Source organism: Condylura cristata, unplaced genomic scaffold, assembly GCF_000260355.1.
Source record: "Condylura cristata isolate star-nosed mole 26May11 unplaced genomic scaffold, ConCri1.0 scaffold00019, whole genome shotgun sequence".
Classification (NCBI taxonomy): domain Eukaryota; kingdom Metazoa; phylum Chordata; class Mammalia; order Eulipotyphla; family Talpidae; genus Condylura; species Condylura cristata.
Genome location: NW_004567120.1, coordinates 7,461,382 through 7,476,976, shown reverse-complemented (window position 1 = coordinate 7,476,976; position 15,595 = coordinate 7,461,382).

The window sequence follows — 15,595 nt, the reverse complement described above, 5'->3', positions numbered from 1 at the left end:
AGTCTTCCTCAATTTATGGGTTAAGATACTCTGAATTAGAGGTAGCAGACTGATAACTTACTACTACACAGACACTATGGGAGGAGGCGCCATTTTCTCTCCTCCATTTACATGAAGCTGTCTTGAATTGTAGGTTGCAGTGAGCCATGAACCAGACTTTCTGATCAGGAAAGCTGCTGGTTGGAGCTGAGAGGCCAGGGGGAGCTATGTAACAGCTCTGAAGGCAGGTGGACACTGGGGACTCTTAACTTTTCTGGCTTTGACTGCTACCCTGGGACTTGAGGAAGGAGAAGGGACATGGAATGAAACATGAGGTGGGAAGACGTGTAGGTGAGAGTCAAGTGGAGAGGCTGCTCCTAGTCCTTGGCAGAGATGGTGGCAGCCGTTATCTTGATGTGTAATTCGATTTTGCATTTTCTTTTTATCCTTTTGTACCAGCTTTCTGAGACATGCCTTCTACCTTTCTTGCTGTTCCCTGCCAGAAGGAGCCTTCGAGTTGTGGCAAGCTTTTGAGTCCAGTCAGCCCTGTTTGGCTGGGTTTGCCCATGAGGGAATGGGTGTTTTATTGGGAAACTTTCATTAGGAATATTCTCTTTTCATTAAAGATTTATCACACTAACAGCCGGCTTTCTACTTTAGCTTCATGTGCATGGATGTCCAGATCCTTTGAAATGTCCATTGAAAGTTTGGGCTTCCTGGGTGCCCCTCAGTTACACACTAGCATTACTTGTATAAGGCCACAGTTTAAATTATCATCATAAATTCATATCTATCTACCCATGTATTTACCTACTCACTCGTCATATATTTAATATTTTGTATGTACCAGAAATGCACTGGGATATGAACAGGTGTGAGAAGCCTAAGGGTCTCATGGCTTAGGAGAGACATATATGTAAACAAGTCACTGTTCTGTGCTATAATGATAGGAGTGTGTGGGGGTCTGTGATGGAGTCTAGAGGAAGGTCACACAATTAGGGTGGGTGGGGTGCTACAGAAATAATCTTGAAGGAAATTATATATATAAGGTATAAGCCAATGGGTAAATTAGAGTCAACCAAAAGGAAATTGGTCAGGTGGAAGAAGGAGCAAAATTGGGATGTGAAAGTAGCATGTGTCAGGGAACTGCATACAATTTTTTTTTTTGGAAATGCATACAATTTAATGTTGATGAATGAGAAATACATATTGTCAGTCAGATTTGAGAAGGGGAGTGCAATATTGGAGGTTTTGGAATATAATGGAGATTTTATATTTAAAGGCTTTATAGAGTTAATTTAATAACCAGTCTTCTTCCACTTTGTGAACTGTCTGGAAAGTAATTTATAATTTTTTTATAAGTGTGTTTACAAATGTTATTTCAACTCATCCACAAAACTCTATGATTTGGGGAGTACAACTTCACACATCAGTATGTACACATGCTTCCCTTGGCCTGTCCAAAGGTCCAGTGCTAATGCACCATTATCACTTTATCAACTCTGTTTCTTCCTCCTTCTCCCACTCTCCTGTGATAAGCAGCATAGTTTACACAGAATTTGATAATCAGTTTTCGATGTGTTTTGCCAGTTTGTTTACTTTGGTTTTTTATACTGCACAAGTTAACCTAACCATTCAGTAATTGTCTTTCACTTTCCAATCTACTTCACTTAGTACAATCACCTCAAGAACTGTCCATTTCATCCCAATAGACATCTTTATAAATAGCTGAATAGTATTCTACTAAATATATGTGTGTGTGTATATAAATGCCATTATCCACTCATCTGTCAATGGATATTTATTTGATTCTGTGTTTTTGGTTATTATGAATTATGCTATTATGCTATGAACATAAGGATGCATAATTCTCTTCATATCAGTATTTTCATATACTTTGGATAAACACCTAGAAGTGGTATTAATGAATCATATATAAATAACTCATACAACCGAACAACAAAATAACTAACAATTCAGTCTAAAAAAATGGGTAAAAGACCTAAATAGATATTTCTTCAAATAAAAAATATAGATGACCAACAGACACAAATGCTATATAATCTAAAAATGTTTTTAGTGTCTTAAATAATAAACCTCCAATAACAAAAGCAATCTATTAAATGTTAAGAAACCTTTAGAATTACATGAATTTCAACATCTATTAACCAAATCAAGGCCTTCACAAATTTGTAATTCTCAGAGCTAAAAGTAATATAACTGTTGATATTAGGGTAAGATACAAGTTTGAAGGCATCAGTGAATAAGTGTGACACCCTATATCTTGCCAAAATCTTCACAAAGAAAATTAGTTTGCATGGTTTATCTGAACAATCTATGATAAAGATATATGCATAGAAAGCAAATACAGATAAATATGTCTTATATGACAGTTTCACTTTTATTTATCATGCATTGTGTATTTGACTACATGAAGTTAAAAAGTTTCTGCACAATAAAGGAAACAACCAGGAGAAAAAAGGCAAGTTAAACTTCTGATTTCCAGTTCTATATGTTAGAAACTTAGAGGTCACCACTACATCATAACAGTAATTATAAAGCAGAACACAATGAAAAGCCAGCAACATTTCTTATATTCATAAGAGAACAAATAAATGACTCAAACAAACTATTATCTCCCGAGATTGGAGAAACAGATTAATACAAGAAGTCATGGATTACCTAAGCAGAAACTGAGACATGGAAATCACCAGAGGGTATTGAAGTCTCTTTTAAGAATATTCTATATCTTGAGCTCTCACAGCGGGGGAAACACATCAGAGTGCAACACTACAAAGCTTGCTGCAGCTGATTCAGCACAAGTTCTATTCCTGGCCAGGGAGCTGACCCACATGGTACAGCAGACCTCTCCTGTCTCACCTACTGCTTGCCTCAGCATTGTATTTCAGTCAGTCCATCTGTTCTGCTTCCCACTCTGTCTCTGTTGAATCCTCTCAGTGCCCCTGCATCTCTGGCCTGTACCCCAGCTCTGTATCTATAAATAAATCTTTAAAAAAAGAAACCAGAATATTCTGTATCTTAAAAGAAGTGTTGATTATGTGGGTATATTTACTAGCAGAAAGTCACTAGAATTTATCCTTAAGATCTGTGCATTTCAAATGGCCAACAGATATATGAAAGACTGCTTAACATCGCTTGTAATCAGGGAAATGCAAATCAAAACCACAATGACACAATGAGCTAACCACCTAACTTGGTTGAGAATGGCTCATCCAAGAAACTGGCAAAAAAAAAAAATGCTGGTGAGGATGTGGAGAAAAAGGAAAAACTTGTCCAATCACTGTGGACAGCTGTGTGGAGGACCCTCATATTACTAAAAATTGATTTATCACATGACTCAACAAGTCCACTCATAGGAATCTACTCAAAGTCCACAAAAATATTAATTCAAAAGGAAACCTGCAGTCCTCTATTTATTGCAGCTCCAGTTACAATAGCCAAGTTATGGAAAAATCTAAAGTCACAGAACAGATGAGTGGGTTGAAATATGCTACATACACACAATGGAATATATGGCACAGATCAAAAAAGATAAACTCATGCCATTTGCAGCAACGTGGATGCAACTGGAAGGGGTTGTTCTAAGGGAAAAGAGCCAGGAGGATAAAGATGAATATTGAATGATTTCACGTATAGCTGGGATCTAGGGAAATCAAACAAGGACAAACTAAGACTGACCCTTGAAAGCAGACTCTAAAACTGAGACATTCATGAGGGGATATGAAGGAGAGGGACAGAGTAGGTAATGGGGGAAGAAAGTAAGGTGGAGTGTGTTGGAAGACTGTGGACACTCAGGTGGTAGAAAAATGATGTTGACCATACCTGAAGGGAAAAATTCTATGTAGTGAAAAATTAAGTATAATAATTAAGTATAATAATTCTTATTAAAAATAAGAATATTAATTTTAAAAACCTGCAATTTTGTATAAATTATGCCTCAAGGAAATTAGTAAATTATTTTCACAAAATTCTTAAAATACAGGAAAATCCCAAATTTATAATTTTAGGCATGAAAAAATTCAAATTTGTATATAAAGAATGATTGTGTGTGAACAAGAAACTAGGAAAAATTCACTAACATTTTGTGTATAATGGTTGTCAATGGCATTATTTGTTTTTGCCTTTATACTTTTATATTCAAAAAATTAAAAATTAGCACACAATACATTGCAATAAAAATGATTAAATATAAAGCTATTGCATGAAAACTTTGGGTTATCTCATGGTAAGTCAGGGGTTATCAACCACACACTTCACTGATTCCTTAGATCTCTGGGTTCCCAAGATAAAGGAAAATATAATACTGAATGCATATTACTACTGGAACCTTAATTAAATATCTGCATGTATAAAACTCTACTTCTCCTCATTGGCTACTGCCCAGAAAACTGGGTTTAGGAATTTAAGTCTCTCAGATTGTTCCTGCAACCTTTGTTTCAAATAGTATTTTATAAACCCACCCTTCCATCTGGTTTCTGTTTTGCTGGCTAATATGTTAGCTTTATGTCCCCTTTGTACAAAAGCACTAGGGTTAAATATGTTCATTCATGAGTTACTGTTCAATTATAATTTTACTATTTGTAGAGTCCTGGCAATGTCCCCAGATCTTCATAAGCAAAAGCGTATTTACTGACTAAAAGATGTACTCCTGAATAAAAGACATCTTCTGAGTACAAAGAGACATGATTTGTGTAACAGGTGTCTTACCATGGTGCTTTAACTTTAATGAGCATATGCTGTGCCAAGTGGCTCTGCAATAGTATGGGGTCACTGTCATCAGTATTGCTTTTAGGATTTGATTTGTCTTGGAGCTATACAGTTACTTTATCATCTCTCCTAGAAATAAGAGTGAGACTGGAATTATAATATGTATTATATTTATATATATATAAAGATTTGTTTTAATTTGGGCCCTCCCTGGTGGCGCAGTGGATCGGAGCACAGCACTATGAAGCCAGCTGCAGCAGCTTCAGCATGAATTTGATCCCAGCCAGGCGGGGTGACCCACATGGCGTGGCAGACCTCTCCTGGCTCTACCGCTGCCTCTCTCAGCTGTGTAACTTCATCAGTTTGCCTGTCCTGCTCCCCACTCTGTCTCTGGTAAATCCCCTCATCACCTCTGCACCTCTGGCCTGTGCCCCAGTTCTGTATGCATAAATAAATACATCTTAAAAAAAGATTTGTTTTTATGTATACCTAGAAGAACTGGGGTATAGATTAGAGGTAGAAGGGTGGGGGAGGGAAAAAGGACTCACCAAAGACAGAGTGGGGAGCAAAACAGATCTACTAAAATACACTGCTAAGGGGGAGCAAAAGGTGAGACAGGAGAGGTCTGTTGTACCTTGTGGGTCACCACGCTGGTTGGGCTCGAACTCATGTTGTAGTGGCTGGCAATAGCTTGATTGTACTCAGACTGTAATTATTTGAAAATAGTTTTAAATAGGAAGACTTAATGTAATAGTAATTTAATGATACTTTTTCTTAGTTTCATGCAAATTTTATTGTAAGAACCCTCTAATTCCCAGGCAATCTACAAGTGAAGGGACTTCACTTTCTTCATTATGTGACCTGCTATCCCAATAGTAAACATTCTGTCAATACTTGTCGATTGACATAATGATTGGATTATTCTGAGTCTGTGATTAATGTAGATGATTAGTCTTATTAGTAAGCATCTCATTTTTCTTCATATCACTAATAAAGATAAACAGTGGCTATATGGTATCTACAGATGGTGATTTTGTTGTATAAACATCATAATTTGATATTCTGTTTTTTATTTACATTTTAACTTGTGTGTCCTACTAAAGTTCCATTGTCTTAGTTCCTGTTATCTAGAGAATGTTTCTGTGATCTAATTCCTGTCAGTTCTCCATGTAAGTCTCAGTCTGCCATTGCTTCATACTTTTTCTACCTAACTTTTTAACATCAAGCTGACATATCCATTAGATCTTTTACTCAGAATAATATTCAATGTATGCTAGAATGATAAATAAATCTATTGTCACATTAATTACTGAATGTGTTTTATTACATTTTCCCTTCTTGATAATTTATATAGTGTTTGACAGATTTGGGAATTTCAGACTCCATGTCTGTGTTAGTAAAGAAGAAATGTTTGGTGTCACTAAAATGGCATGTGGGTAACTTGCAATACTCTGCTGTTCTGATACTATTTGTCATTTTTTTTCTTGTACAATTATAATTACTTTTTTTAAGATCTGTCACTGCTGTGGCTCAAACTTTGTTTGCCTCACAAATTTTATGAAGTATTTGTTCAAAAAGAGCCACCTCTGACTCCAGCATCCAAATAGGCCTCTTGCAGTTTTTCAGTTGTTTGTGGTTCCTGTAGTCTTAGAATGCTTAGTTTAAAAAAATACAATATTATAGATCTATTTTCCTTATACTTTACTCATTAGCTAAGAGATAGAAGAAATAAATTAACAATTTAGTAAAAAATGTCTTACTATCCTATGAAATGTCATTTTATGGATGAAGGATGTTTTTCTTTGACATGCCTTCAGTAGGTAAAGAAGACATGCATTTTTAAGATAATTCATTCCTTTATATTCAGTCTTCTATAAAAGGATATTATAGACTGTGTGATTTATAAACAATGAAAACTTATTTCTCACAGTCCTAAAGGATTAACAGTTCAAAATCAAAATCCTGACAAATCCAGTGTCTAGTCTGGACTGTTTTCCTAAAAGTCACCTTCTTGCTATGTCCTCACATGATGGGAGGAATGAGGGAATTCTCGTAAACCTGTTTCATAAGGGCACTAATCTCAATCAGGAGGGCTTCGCTTGCATGATATAATCATCTCACCATGTCCATATCACCTAGTATCAGCACCTTTGGAGGTTAAGATTTAAACATGAACTTTGAGGGGACACAGGCATTCATATAGCAAAGAAGATATAGGGTGATAATGCAGGGATGTAAGAGCTGGGTCTGTGGCAGCAAGGCAAATTCCATCTTAAATAACTTGCTTTTTTTAGAGAAGTGGGAATAGTTTCTGGACTAGGTGTTGCCAACAGAACAATGGGCAGCTCTTTTTTTTAAAGATGTGTTTATTTATGGATACAAGAACTGGAGTGTAGGCCAGAGATGCAGGGGTCAGAGGATCCACCAAGAAGAGTGGGGAGCAGAACAGGCAGATGGACTGAAAAACACTGCTGAGAGGAGCAGCGGGCAGGACAGGAGAGGTCTGCTGTGCCATGTGGGTCACCTCCCTGGCCTGGGATCGATCTCATGCTGCAGTGGCTGCAGAGAGCTGCGCTTTAATCTGTTGTGCCACCAGGAAGGGCCCACAATTAGGCATCTCTTAATTGTAGCTATGTAGCCGTGATGCAGTGTTGTGAAACAAAGTTCATCAATGATAAAAGAATATCATCTAAAACAAACAAACAAAAAGTTAAATCAATTAAGAAATTTAATAGTAAAGTTATCCATCTGGAAATCAAGAACTATAGTCTGAAAATAAAGCAAAATTCAAATAAGTAGTAGCCATCTAAAAGTTAAAGGTGGAGAAGTTAAACTAGAAAATGGGAATATATTTTTTGAATATCCAATTTTTATTTAGTCATTATGAAGGTCGGAGAACAGGGGTATGAGATAATTAAATTTGTAGAGTTTTGAATATTTAGAATATTTCATTAAACTTACATTATTAGGTTTATCATTGTTCAAGCTGAAAAAGCTTTAACTGTATATTTTTGAAAATTGAGAAGAAATAAATAAGACTTGTTTCCAGTCCACAGCATAGATTTCCAATCTTCTGCATAAACACTCAGAAAAAATAGAGTAGAAGTTTTTGTTTGAATCATATTTTATTTATTATATTTTGGGAGAGTTTATTACTTAAATAAAGAATTATCCACAACACTAACTTCTTACTAAATAAAAGTTACATACACAGAACATCGACTTTAGACATATATCACTATGCAAGATTTCCACAGTTGATTAAGCACTCACATTTGATTTCTCTAGGTCACAGCTGAATATGTTTTATTAATAAAGGAGAGATTCTGGCCCTCCCTGATGGTGCAGCGGGTTAAAGCACAGCACTGAGAATCTAAAGCTGCTTCCGCATGAGTTCGATTCCCGCCTGGCCCAGAGGTGACCACATGGTGTGGCAGACCTCTCCTGACCCGCCCGCTGCTCCCCTCAGCAGTGTACTTCGTCTATCTGCCTGTTCTGCTCCCCACTCTGTCTCTGGTGAAGCCTCTCACTGCCCCTGAGCCTCTGGCCTGTACCCCAGTTCTGTATGCACAAATAAATCTTTAATAAATAAATAAATAAAGGAGAGATTCATATAAAAGAAGGATTAGATTTGGTATATAGCTTCAACTTTTATTTACTAAAGAGGGTTTGTCTTTTCTCCAGTGTATAATCTTAATTTTTCTAGATTAGCTATCCATGTAAGTCTAGGTTTATTTCTAGGCTCTCAATTTTATTCTACTGTTCTGTATGCCTGTTTTATTCTAATACCATACTGTTTTGATTACTAGAGTTTTGTATAGTTTGAATTCTGGGAATATGATAATTCCATTCTTTGATTTTTGTCAGGATTGCCTTGTTATTATGGGTCTTTTGTGCTTCCATAGACGTTTCAATAAATGTTGGTACTGTTCTATAGACATTTCAATAATCATTGGTTCCATTGAAATTTTGATAGGGATAACATTGAATCTATATAATTTTGGGTAAGATGGACATGTTAACAATGTTAATTCTTTTAATCCATGAACAATGAATATTTTTTCCACTTCATTGTGTCTTATTTCTTTTAACAATGACTTACAATTTTCATTGTACAGGACCTTCACCTCCAATGTAACTTTACTCCCAGTATATAATACTTTTTGTGGTGGTGGGAAAGATGATTTTCTCCTTGATTTCATTCAGTTCTAGTTCATTTTTGCATATAGGAACACAACAGATTTCAGATTGATTTTGTAACCTGCCACTTTGCTGTACTGATTAACTGTTTCTAATAATTTATTTTATTATATATACATTGCATCAGTCTTCCTTTTGTGCATGCGTGCTTTCTCCTCTCAGGGGTATTTCCCACTAAATCCCCACCACTAATTCACCTGTGCACCATCACCTTAGTCCCTTGTGCTCTTTCCTCTCCTGTTTTGATCCTTCTGCTTCCCTGCCCTCTGAAGAGTGTCTCTGATTTATAGTTGCCTGTTAATTTTGACTTTAATTTATATTTGTAATAATTTTTATGGAGTCCTTCTTTAGAGTTTTCTAAGTATATCATCATGTTACATACAAAAGTGATAGTTTTACTTCTATTGAATTCATTTTATATCCTTCCCTTGCATATTTGTTCTATATAGGACTTCCAAAACTATGTTGAATAATAGTGATAAAAGTGGACATCTTTGTCTTGTATCTGAGAGATTGTTTTCACTTTCTCAGCATTAAGTATTGTATTAGCTGTGGGTTTGTCATATGTGGCTTTTATTGTGTTTAGATATGCTTTTTTCTACCCCAAAGTGTCTTCAACAAAGGAAATACTATATCACACATGCACAAGAATTAAAATAGACCACTATCTCATAGCAGCTACAAAAAAAAAAACTCAAAATACAATAGAGTCTTAGATGTAAGTTATGAAACCATGATATACACAGTAGAAAATACAAGTGAAAAAGCTCAATGATGTTGGCTTCCGTGATATATCTGGGCTTTCCACATCAATAGTAAGGAAAACACAGGTAAAGGAAACAAACAGGACTGCATAAAACTAGAAGCCCTCTGCATAGCAAAAGAAACTATTATTGAAACTGAGGAAACATTTCTGAATGGGAGAAAATATATGCATGACATACAACCAACAGCTGGCCACTATTTAAGATCTACATAGAACTCATAAAATTAAATAAAATATAAAGAACTCTATCAAAATATGGGCAAAAGAGTAAAATAATCACTTAACCAAAGACAAATGAATGGCCAGTACTTATAAAAATTGTTCATCATCATTTATCATCAGGGAGATGTATATAAAATCCACAATGATATACCATTTCATATGCATGTGAGTATTCCATATCAAAAATTCCAGAAACAACAAGTTTAGATGAGGATATGGAGAAATAAGAATCCTGATACACTGTTGATGGGAATGTTTGCTGTACATGTCCCTGTGGAAAACAGTGTGGAGATTTCTCAGAATATTAAAAATAGATCTACCATATGATCCAGCAATTCCACTAGTAGGTATCTATCTGAAAAAGGCAAGAACACTAATTTGAAGGGATATATGCACTTCTATTTTCTTTTCTTTCTTTTTTTTTTTTAAGATTTATTTATTTGTACAGAACTGGGGTACAGGCCAGAGATGCAGAGGGTGAGAGGATTCACCAGGAACAGAGTGCGGAGCAGAACAGGCAGATCGACGAAGTACACTGCTGAGGGGAGCAGCAGGCCGGTCACCTCCGGGGCAGGCTGGGATCGAACTTATGCAGAAATGGTTTAAGCTTCTTTGTGCTGTGCTTTAACCCACTGCACCACCAGGGAGGGCCCTGCACTTCTATTTTCATTACAGTACTAGTTAAAATAGCCAAGCAATGGTTACTTAAAATAGCCTAAGTAACCAAAGACAGATAAATGGAGTAAGAAAGCGTGATGTAGTGTGTGTGTGTGTGTGTGTGTGTGTAACAGAATTATATTCATAAAAAAGATAAACTCCTGCTATTTGCAACAATATGAATGGAACTGGGTGTTGATTATACAAAGTGAAATAGCAAAAAGGAGAAAGATAAATACAAATGGATTCACGCCATGTGAAATGTGGAGATATAAAATAGTCAGACAATATCAAACTAGAACTTGCTCTGGAGATCTGTTCTAAACTTGAGGCTACTTGAGAGGGGTGAGAGTACACGGCAGACTGTGGTAGAGGACCTTGGGCGCCTTGGTGGTGTTTTGCAATAACATACACCAGAAGATGTGGGGGTCCTGTTTTTCTGAATCATCAACAGTGTTGAAAACCAGTGTTACCTTAAATTATATAGAAAGGATGATAAAGTAACTAAACACAATATAAGAGTAATGCCAGGTGGGTAGGTGCTAGGATTTAGGGGTAGAAGACAGACATAACTTGACCACAGAGTTTTATTACAGAAACACCATCAAAAAAGAGAGATGTCAGCCCATGTTCTATTGAACAATAAGAATTTCAGAATTAAAGCATTCCTAGGAGCACTAAGTATGACTTTATTTGCGATTAAACACAAATTTAAATGAAAAATTCATTTGAACATCTAACAGTACTATAACATGGTCGCAGTAAAATATTCAAATTAAGTCTTGGTTGATGTCAATTTTTTTTTCTTATTTTGTAACTGGTGAAACCGAGCATATTTAATTATTTTTACAAGCTCAGGAATTCAAATTTTTATCAGCATCATGCAGATTGAAGTTCTTGATGGAACCCTATGCAAGACATTTCAGAGGAATATAAAATGAAGTGAATAATTTCATTAAGTTGAAACTTAAATTTTAAGATAAAAACTAGTAATATGCATTTAATTATATACTCTACTAATATAAATAATCTTGGAGCAAGTTTCTCACTACAGGTGTATATGTTAAATGCGTATACTGTCCAAAATTTAACAATGATGTAAAAAAAAAAACTTTAAAAAAATTAACTAAAAATAAAAGCAAATATTTTTTGATAACTGAACCCCAACATAATTGTTTACCTTGTTTAGTTGTAGATGACTCAAGCAAATCATTGGACATTCTCAGCTTGTTTGCAAAAGGTTTATCATTCATTCAGATGCTCTACAATATTTATCAAATTATATAGCTTGAATTGTTGAATTATACAGGTGTGTTTACTTTAGCTATCACACCATTGTAAAATTCCATCCTCTCAGAATGTTTTATCTAAATAAAACCAATGATTATAACCTACTTTCCTTGAAATCTAAATATTTCATTTCCACAATTGGTCTTGAAGAGCAGAAGTTCTTATATAAACCAATGAACCTAGGAGAATACACGAAGCATTTACATTTGCATTCAAGGATTTATGAATATTAAAGCATGTATAATCTATAGAAGATATTCATAATTTTCATCAGATCTTACAAAGGGTCTGTGAACCAAAAATTGAAGCAAATACCTCATTTACAGAGTGGAGATTGCAAATTTCATCTCAAAAACTGCTTTTACCTGAGATTTAAGTAAGAATAGCCAATTACAAATTAAAGAAACACTCCTCTCCCATATAATTTGACCTTTGGCATATTTTGGAGTTTGATTGTAACTCAAATTGCAGTTGTCTTTGTTTTTTTTGACTGAAAAATTCTATTGACTTTTAATAGCAGTTGTCAAAAAAAAAATGAATATGTTGGGGGAAAAAATGAATATGTTGGGGAAGGTTTCTTTCATTTAAAAAGTCCCAGTAATGTGACCCCAGCAGAATCCCAAAACATCCCATATTAGCCTCATTTGTGCTTCCTTAGTCAAGGTGTCAATTTTGACCTTGGCATGGAAATTAACCATCTTTTAGATTTATGGCAGGTTATTGACTTCCATGTGGTTTTTATGGATAACTGTAGTGTGTTGAAGTGAAATTTGTGAACATTCTTTCATGTGTCTTTCACAGCAATCTACACCATTCTGTCAGACAAGAGGGCAGCTGCACGGTAACACAGATCCTTGAAGGCCACTTGATAGGTTCATTTGTGACAGCCTAAGAGGATCTAATCCTACCCTTTCTTTTCCCCCAGCACATCCATATTTAGTCGTTCCTTTAAATCATAGCATGTAGATTTGAAACAATTTCTAAGTATCCTTTTACATCTGCGTAGTAATTATGCTTAACTGAAATACTTCTGCTACTACCTCAGAGTATAATTGGAGGTAAACAGAAAAACGTGTTTCTTTGAGAGTTTCTATTTCTTTTTCTCACAGTCCCTACTGTTTCTGACAGGCAAGTGAGGTTTTATCATTTAGTATGTCTTATTCCAATAAATAGAAACATTACTACTTTCTTTTGAGAGTTCACTGTTATGATATGCTTTGTATATTTTGAACTATCTTATAAATAACATTTTAATTTATTCATTAATGTTAAAATACAAAGAAATCTTCATGAAATTTAATGAATTTAAATTTTTAGGTGTAATTTTAGCTTAGTATTAAAAAGAAGTATGGTTATTTTTCACTTCTCAAAATGAGAGCTTTACCAGTAGGAGTGATGGTCATTTAATTGGAAGTTAGATATTATTCTTTTGGCTCATAAAGGAGAAGCAAAGAAAAGGTAGATACTGTAATGATTGCACTGTGAATGACACTGGGTCCTTTGGGATAGGTACTCTTTCTGATATCGTATTTCTGGATACGGAAGTTGGATTCTTCTGCCCTTCTGCCATTTAGCATCAGTGATTGAAACCTGTGATCTGGCACGTGTTCCTGATGGTGGCACGCGTGAATGGGTGTGCCTGATCCAGAGTCTCAGAGCAGAGTTACAAAGCTCAGGAGGCAGTAGAGAGCCATGCAGTGGTCAGGAGAGACCAGCAGAGACACCAGGAGAGAAGGCCAGACAGCCTAGAGAGAGAACATTTGCTGGGGGCAACGGGGCCTGCCAGCCCAGTGGTCTCAGGCCCCCCTGCCTGCCTGCACCAGGTTGCCTACATCTCATGGTGTAGAAAGATCATTAAAAGCCTGAAAAAGCCACCGAGGACTCTCCTTTACTGTCTGCCAGGGACTCTCCTTTACTGTCTGCCAGGATCACAGAAAATCTGCTGTTTGCCTTCCTGGTTTTCTCTACCTAAGAGCATGGCAACTCAGTGACAAATAGCATGAGTCCAACTAGAAATATTATATAATGTAGCTTGCAAAGAGAATATACACACAATGGGAATCCACCAGCAGGTACCCACAGGAAAACTTACGAGTTGTACTTAAGCCCTGTCCCTGAAAAAGTACCAAAAAATTAATGTCTTGATGAGTTTGGCGACATCATATCAAAATATAGGATTAAGTTTCCCCCCATAATTCCAGTCCAGGGCTCTTTTCTCTTCACATGTTGCATTATTAATAATAATCACCAGCACCAATATGTATGGCACTAAGTCTATATTTTATAAATCTGATACCTCTCACGGATTTTCCTTGGCTTATATTACATATAGAAAAATATGTGCATTCATTGGTGAGGAGGTTCAAATAAAGCAAAGCAGATTTTAACATGATGCTTTAGGATTAGCATGGTTTTTCTTAGCCGACATAAAAGGGGGTGTGACTCTGCCTGCTGTTTTAGCTGTGGCATTCTATATAGTTGATTCTCTCTAGATCTTTTGAGCACACATTTCTCAGTGGACAGTGGAATGCAGAGAAGAGTCACTTAAACCGATGAATGTTCTGATTTGCTGTAACCTATGGGTGTTTATACTATGCTTTTTTTTTTTCATTTGTTAAAATTTATATGAAATGTAAAGGAGAGTGACTACATTGAAAATGAAACATTAACAAAACAAAGCAGAAACAGATAAAAACAATACCAAACCTGAGTCCAAGTAGAAATAAAATGCAAAGTGACTTAGAAAGGGAACACAAAGGAAAGGATGTCACCATCAAGTATGTTCAAGGGCTTGCCACTTCATACGTAGCCTCTGTCCCTAGAAAAATCCATTGCCTTTGAATGCCTACCAGTTTTTTTCTCCCTTGAGCAGTAAATGTGCATTGAAGAAAATCACTCCAAAGATTACCTTATAGTAATATACTTAAGTAATTAATTACATTGAAACTAGTTTTGACCAGGTTAAGTTGAAGATAATTTTCTCTTAGAATGACTCAAATGCAAAAAGAATAAGTACTGAAAAAAGGTGCATTCTTCTCAATCAAGGTTCAGCATGTGGGTATAAAAAACAATTCAATGTTTATACAAAAGCAATATGTAAGGGGTAAGTAGTTGAGGCATATGAAAAGGAAATAATGGGAGAATGTAATACATCATTATCATTAAACTTTAGCCCTCAATTTGGTTTTCATTTTGAATAAATGAGAGTTATGGAATTTATAATTTGTGTTCTTGTTGCAGCATATGAAATTTGTGCTTAGTGTCAAGAATGGTAGATGAATGTAATCTTTTCTGTTGACATATAACAAGTTTATAAAGTGATTTGATTAACTAACTGTATTATATATTAAATGAAGTCTATGTAGTCCCCTAATAATAATGAAGCAAATCTTTTCTGGATTTTCTCTTTATTTAATAGCTTGGTTGGAGATTTTTCCCTTGTTACCTAATGCATTGGTAGAGCACTGAAGAAATTAACATTTCTTAACCAAACTCATTATATGAAAATACACATATTACAAACTAATTCTGCCATTTCTAATTCCCTTGAGGTTCTGGACTGGCATGATACAATCCACTAGGTCCTAACAGGAAGCCAGGCATACCAATGATGTATGGCTTTATATAACTTTTAGGAATGCATATCAATACAGAGCATTCTGTAAACTGTACTGCATGTTGTAAAAGCTATGCATTGTCTATCATCTTGTCAGCTATGGCCATTAATGAATTTTATACCTAACTGCAAGTGTG